Source organism: Schistocerca nitens, chromosome 8 (genome assembly GCF_023898315.1).
Source record: "Schistocerca nitens isolate TAMUIC-IGC-003100 chromosome 8, iqSchNite1.1, whole genome shotgun sequence".
Taxonomy (NCBI): domain Eukaryota; kingdom Metazoa; phylum Arthropoda; class Insecta; order Orthoptera; family Acrididae; genus Schistocerca; species Schistocerca nitens.
The window spans coordinates 567,082,991-567,090,570 of NC_064621.1; positions in this window are offsets into that span (position 1 = coordinate 567,082,991).

A 7,580-nucleotide genomic window follows, 5' to 3' on the forward strand; every position below is an offset into this window, starting at 1 on the left:
GAGCGTTTGGCGTCATTGGCCGGGAGGCTCCTTAGGGGGCAGGTCCGGCCACCTTGGTGAAGGTCTTATTACATTCGACGCCACACTGGACGACCTGCGCGCCGGATGGGGATGAAATGACAATTAAGACGACACAACACCCAGTCCCTTAGCAGAGAAAAATTCCCGACCCAGCCGGGAATCGAACCCTCGCCCCTTAGGACAGCAGTCCGTCACGCTGACCATTCAGCTATCTGGGCGGACAATGTATGTCACTCTTTACCATTTATCGTCAACTCGTCTTGCCATTTCCCACTGAAGTCGGTGTATGGGTGTGGAATAGGAGTAAAATTAACGTTCTCGGCTATTTCTTTGATAAGATGTTCATCATTATTAAATCCTATGGTTTAGTGAGCCACAGGAAGTTTACCCTTTTAACAATCCTGCAAAATCATTTCATCTCTCGTATATTTATTATGCTTCTGAATTCCCTACGAGTGGCACGTATTAAGAATCTCTTGTGTAAAGGCGTTCTTTTTTTCTGAAACGATTTCACTATGGCTTTGAGTAAGAGTCAGTCTGTCGGAACAAGAAAATTTTTGATATTTTCTTTTGTACTACATCTTCTCATTAATTTTTTTTTTTAGTACAGGATGCCGTGCAAGTTAAAATATGTGAGCTACGAACATGTTATTTTACACCCATTTTACTTTTTTTGTTTGATTATATTTTAACTGTAGTCTTCTAGAGTGCAGTATCGTCCGAAAAAGACATGGCCAGGGCAAAAGCACCACAGGTTCGAAGATCTTAGCTGGTACCCGTGCCAAAGAGACTCGCCACTTTCGCGAGTTACACGAGCGCCACAGGCGGCGTTGAGGATGAAGATAACACCTTCACCTCAGCCAGTAGCCGGCCGATTACAATCCGCCAATGACCGGAAGACAACGGACAAAGGCCTACTCGGAAGACAGAAGAGCAGCTCTCGCCCACTTGTTTATAGATCATCGTCCAGGGCTTAGACAGAGAAAATGGTTTATTGAACTCTCAGAAGTGAACAGACAGCTCTTGTAGATTGCATTTGCTTTGAGCAAGTGAAGTTTACCTACGATTATTTGCACTTAGACTTTTTTATGTTATATTACAAGCAGTGTTGCAGGTTTCAGTATTCAAGTAGTCAAAAAGATAAGTAAATCGTTTTAACTCAATCGTATGACTTCGTTACTAATTTGTTGGAGTGTTGAAGAACCTTGCTTCCTCCTACCCTGTTACCTGACCCTGGGGCTTAGCTGTGTAATAGTGGCAGGCGGTGTACTGCACCAGAAGCCGTTTCACGAACTAACAAGCTCGACCTACCATAACAGCAGTGGCCACTCGGCCTCCACAGCAGTAGCGAAAAGGCTTTACAAAATAGAGTAACTTGGAGACTAGCATCAACCTAAATACACTCCGGGAAATGGAAAAAAGAACACATTGACACCGGTGTGTCAGACCCACCATACTTGCTCCGGACACTGCGAGAGGGCTGTACAAGCAATGATCACACGCACGGCACAGCGGACACACCAGGAACCGCGGTGTTGGCCGTCGAATGGCGCTAGCTGCGCAGCATTTGTGCACCGCCGCCGTCAGTGTCAGCCAGTTTGCCGTGGCATACGGAGCTCCATCGCAGTCTTTAACACTGGTAGCATGCCGCGAAAGCGTGGACGTGATGTGCAGTTGACGGACTTTGAGCGAGGGCGTATAGTGGGCATGCGGGAGGCCGGGTGGACGTACCGCCGAATTGCTCAACTCGTGGGGCGTGAGGTCTCCACAGTACATCGATGTTGTCGCCAGTGGTCGGCGGAAGGTGCACGTGCCCGTCGACCTGGGACCGGACCGCAGCGACGCACGGATGCACGCCAAGACCGTAGGATCCTACGCAGTGCCGTAGGGGACCGCACCGCCACTTCCCAGGAAATTAGGGACACTGTTGCTCCTGGGGTATCGGCGAGGACCATTCGCAACCGTCTCCATGAAGCTGGGCTACGGTCCCGCGCACCGTTAGGCCGTCTTCCGCTCACGCCCCAACATCGTGCAGCCCGCCTCCAGTGGTGTCGCGACAGGCGTGAATGGAGGGACGAATGGAGACGTGTCGTCTTCAGCGATGAGAGTCGCTTCTGCCTTGGTGCCAATGATGGTCGTATGCGTGTTTGGCGCCGTGCAGGTGAGCGCCACAATCAGGACTGCATACGACCGAGGCACACAGGGCCAACACCCGGCATCATGGTGTGGGGAGCGATCTCCTACACTGGCCGTACCCCACTGGTGATCGTCGAGGGGACACTGAATAGTGCACGGTACATCCAAACCGTCATCGAACCCATCGTTCTACCATTCCTAGACCGGCAAGGGAACTTGCTGTTCCAACAGGACAATGCACGTCCGCATGTATCCCGTGCCACCCAACGTGCTCTAGAAGGTGTAAGTCAACTACCCTGGCCAGCAAGATCTCCGGATCTGTCCCCCATTGAGCATGTTTGGGACTGGATGAAGCGTCGTCTCACGCGGTCTGCACGTCCAGCACGAACGCTGGTCCAACTGAGGCGCCAGGTGGAAATGGCATGGCAAGCCGTTCCACAGGACTACATCCAGCATCTCTACGATCGTCTCCATGGGAGAATAGCAGCCTGCATTGCTGCGAAAGATGGATATACACTGTACTAGTGCCGACATTGTGCATGCTCTGTTGCCTGTGTCTATGTGCCTGTGGTTCTGTCAGTGTGATCATGTGATGTATCTGACCCCAGGAATGTGTCAATAAAGTTTCCCCTTCCTGGGACAATGAATTCACGGTGTTCTTATTTCAATTTCCAGGAGTGTACATTCAAATTATAAATACGCTTAAAGCAATAGTTTCAAAGGAGAAGTGAGCTTTCAAGTGTATTACTTTCAGAATGCGGAACAGTGTTGTAAAAATCAAATCAGACGTTATTTCCTAAACATCTTGGTGAGGCGTCTTCAGGGAGCTTGTTATTACGATTGTTGCTTGATAAACTACGCTGTCTCTTCAAAAGCATCCGAGAACGCTTACGTAATGTGTAACTGACCACTGTATGTCACGAGAGGCTGTCTTCCACTATAGAAGGAGACGGGGTATGTTGTCAGTAGAAGGCCATAACGACAGAGTGGGCCGGACAGCCTAGCGCAGTGACCGAAAGTGGACTAGTCGTTGGACGTCACCTCAGCAAAAAATTCGTGAAGAACATTTCAGTGCTTCTAAAGCTACCCAAGTCGCCTCTTTGTGACTGCGAAGAGAAAACGCAGAAAGAACAACCACAGCTAAAGCAATACCAGGTAGACCTCACGTTCTGATGCCGACTTATCGTCGAGCATTGCGAAGGGTGCCCGCAAAAATTGCTTGAAATCAGCGGAAGGAGTAACTCGTCAGTTCCAAAGTGCTACCAGGTGCTTAGTTAGCACAAAGCCTGTACGTAGTGAGTTAAAAAGTACGGTGTATAGTGGTCTTGCAGCTCCTCATACGACAAACATTTCTGTAGCCAGTGGTGAGTGATGCTTGAGGTGGTCCAGAGAGCGACGCCACTCAACAGTAGGTAACTGGGAGTGAGTGTCTTAGGGTGGTGAATCTTGCTATTCACTGTGGCAGTCTGATGGAAGGATTTGGGCCTGTCGAATGACTGTAGAACGTGGTCTACAGTGCCAACGGTAGAGTAGGGATGTGGTGGTGTTACAGCAGGCGCGTGGTTTTTGTGGCTAGCATGTGATCCCTTAAAAGCGCTGAAGAAAAGACTAAATGCGGAAGGCTATGTATGCATTTTATAGCACTGGTTGCTTCGTACAATAGGGTAGGGCTCGAAGTCGATGATTATTTGTAAGAGCATAATAATGCACCCTTCGAAGAAACAGCAGCTGTGAGGCAAAGGTCTGTTGACAATGACATTCCTGAAATGGACTGTAGTGTCCAGAACCTCGACATGAGCTCAGTGTAACATTTTAGGAATGAGCCAGTGCGTTGAGCTCGGTTCATGCCCCAGCTTCAAACATCACTACCTTCTCTGGTTTCGGTTCTTGAGGAATAATGGGCTGTCATTCCTCCAAGACAATCAGACGCAGTATTGGAAGTGAACCCAGCTGAGTCCTAGCCGTCATAAAGGTGAAAGGTAGATAGTCCCACATTAAGACCTATTAACAGTTGCTCAGATACCTTTGATCAGACACAGCATCACTCCTTCCCAACCTAATCAACAACACTGCACTTCAACCCATCCATTTCCATCTCTATCCTCTCCCTCAGTAACATATGCTTTCTGCAGTTCGATATGGCGCCATTGTAGTATTCATGTTTCCATTCCCATCATGACCATTTTCATGCATCACCAGCCTCACCACTGACAACTTAGTGGCACGGTTGCATTAATTTCATACTACCTGCTCACATTTGAGTTACTATGTAAAATTACCTAAAAAGTTTTAAAAGCCGAAAAATTCTCCATTGATGTACGAGGGCTATTTTTTTCAACTTCCGATCGGCCACTAAGTTAAAACCACATTGAAAATCTGGTGAACCTTTGCGCAGATTTGTTGCGCTGTGTGTCTACTATGCCTGTCTATTGCGCCGAGCCGTCAGTTCTGAGCACACAGTCAACATGTAAAGATGCCTAGAAATGATTGTCTCTGAGAAGTGTGGAGTGCTTCCAAGGGATTTAGCCTAATTCCATGCAGCCCACATAACGTGAGTGTCATGCGTTTCCTTCTTCATGACAGTTCTTGGCCACATGCTGCAACGAAGACACTCCTCTAACGTTATCGATTGGACGTGTTTCATTACCCTCCATAGAGTCTGGAGGATATAAGATGCACATCAACAAAAGCAAAACGAGGATAATGGAATATAGTCGAATTAAGTCGGGTGATGCTGAGGGAATTAGATTACGAAATGAGACACTTACAGTAGTAAATGAGTTTTGCTATTTGGGGAGAAAAAAAACTGATGAACGTCGAAGTAGAGAGGATATAAAATGTAGACTGGCAATGGCAAGGAAAGTGTTTCAGAAGAAGAGAAATTGGTAACATCGAGTATAGATTTAAGTGTCAGGAAGTCGTTTTTGAAAGTATTTGTATGGACTGTAGCAGTGTATGGAAGTGAAACATGGACGATAAATAGTTTGGACAAGAAGAGAATAGAAGCTTTCGAAATGTGGGGCTACGGAAGAATGCTGAAGATTAGATGGCTAGATCACATAACTAATGACAACAATAATAACAACAGAGTCCGAAAGTGACGCCCTCTGATTTTCATCTCTTGTCTCACATGAACCGCTGGCTCTGACACCATTTTGGCACAGTCAAATGGCTAAAATGGTTCAAATGGCTCTGAGCACTATGGGACTTAACATCTGAGGTGATCAGTACCCTAGAACTTAGAACTACCTAAACCTAACTAACCTAAGGACATCAGACACATCCATGGTCGAGGCAGGATTCGAACCTGCGACCATAGCGGTCGCGCGGCTCCAGACTGAAGCGCCTAGAACCGCTAGGCCACACCTGCCGGCTGGCACAGTCAACGAGCTGCAGACCAGCATAGGGAATTGGCGGATATCAGAGGCGGCTGCCTTCTACGACTAGTTTATTGGAAAATTGGTGCCACGCTACGACAGACGTCTTGCTCTGAGCGGCGGCTGTGAAGAGAAGTAACTGGAATGTGTAGCTAATGTTGCAAGTAAAACATTTTCACTGTGGTTTCCGTTTCGTGACCAAACGCAGGTTGAAAAAGAAGGTAGCCTTCGTATGTTTTTAAGCTACATGTCTTCAGCTATTTTACAGATTTTTAAACTTTTGGCTGAATAGCTCCAGCCCACTACCATGCGCAGAAATGAGATAACGGTAAATTAAAATATATATATATATTTCCACGCCGAAAAGGATGAAAGAAGAACAAACTAACTCTTGCATTACACAGGACACGCTAATTACTAATCCTTCTCCGTATTGCTTCATGTGGCCGTGGCACCTGCTTCCCCTCCTGTACAGTGAGACGAAGCTTGTTCACAGCGAAGCCTGGGTATGGAAGCCGTGGGAGCGCTGGAGGGCTGGAGCGCTGGTGAGCTGGAGCGGCTGCTCAGTATTCCCGGACAGCGGCCGGACTGTCTCCGGCGATCCCAGATTAAGTCAGCACTGTGCTGACGCGGCCGGTCCCGGGCAGAGGGCTGTTGCCGCCGCCGCCGCCGCCTATGCAAATCAGCGGAACCGAGAGAGCTGGTCGCAGGCGGCTGTCAGCGCCGACCACGCTACGGCGACGCTTCCCGTCCCTGCGTCTCGCCAACGCAGGTTCACTGGAGACTCACTGTCTCGCCGACAGTCAACCACTCAGCCGGCTAGACTTCCTGTCTAGTCGCGCAGTTGCGGTAAACGGCGGTACCACAGGGCAATGGAAACTTGTGTCTCCAGGTTAATCCATAAGGAAATTGCTATCGTCAGATGTACGCTCGTCCTGTGTTCAGCATTATGGTCTCCAGGGTAAGTTTCCGGTATCTTTGGAAACGTGACCTTTTCTCTTGCCTGGAGATGAGGATAATTTTTCAATAATCCGAAGTGGTCTAATTTGTCTGTGTCGGGACCTAATACGATGCCTCAAGGGCGAGTGATTTCCCCGTGATGGCAGGTGTTTCCCAGCAAATAGACAGGCACACTACGAAGGAATTATCCGAATGGGACGGAAATTAGTAGATGTACCGGCTGATCAAAAGTCAGTATAAATTTGAAAACTGAATAAATCATGGAATAATGTAGACAGAGAGGTAAAAATTGACACACATGCTTGGCATGACATGGGGTTTCATTAGAACCAAAAAAATACAAAAGCTCACAAAATGTCCGACAGATGGCGCCTCATCTGATCAGTATAGCAATAATTAGCATAACAAAGTAAGACGAAGCAAAGATGATGTTCTCTACGGGAAATGCTCAATATGTCCACCATCATTCCTCAACAATAGCTGCAGTCGAGGAATAATGTTGTGAACAGCACTGTAAAGCATGTCAGGAGTTATGGTGAGGCATTGGCGTCGGATGTTGTCTTTCAGTATCCCTAGAGATGTCGGTCGATCACGATACACTTGCGACTTCAGGTAACCCAAAGCCAATAATCGCAAGGACTGAGGTCTGGGGAGCTGGGAGGCCAAGCGTGACGAAAGTGACGGCTCAGCACACGATCATCACCAAACGACGCGCGCAAGAGATCTTACACGCGTCTAGCAATTTTTTTGGTTCTAATAAAACCCCATGTCATTCCAAGCGTGTGTGTCAATTTTTACTGTGGTGTCACCGCTAGACACCACACTTGCTAGGTGGTAACTTAAATCGGCCGCGGTCCTGTAGTACATGTCGGACCCGCGTGTCGCCACTATGTAATCGCAAACCTAGCGCCACCACATGGCAGGTCACAAGACACGGACTTGACCTCGCCCCAGTTGTACGGACGACATAGCTTGCGACTAGACCTACCAAGTATTCCTCTCATTTGCCGAGAGACAGATTAAATAGCCTTCAGCTAGTCCATCGCTACTACCTAGCAAGGCGCCATGTGTATCATTGCTAATTGC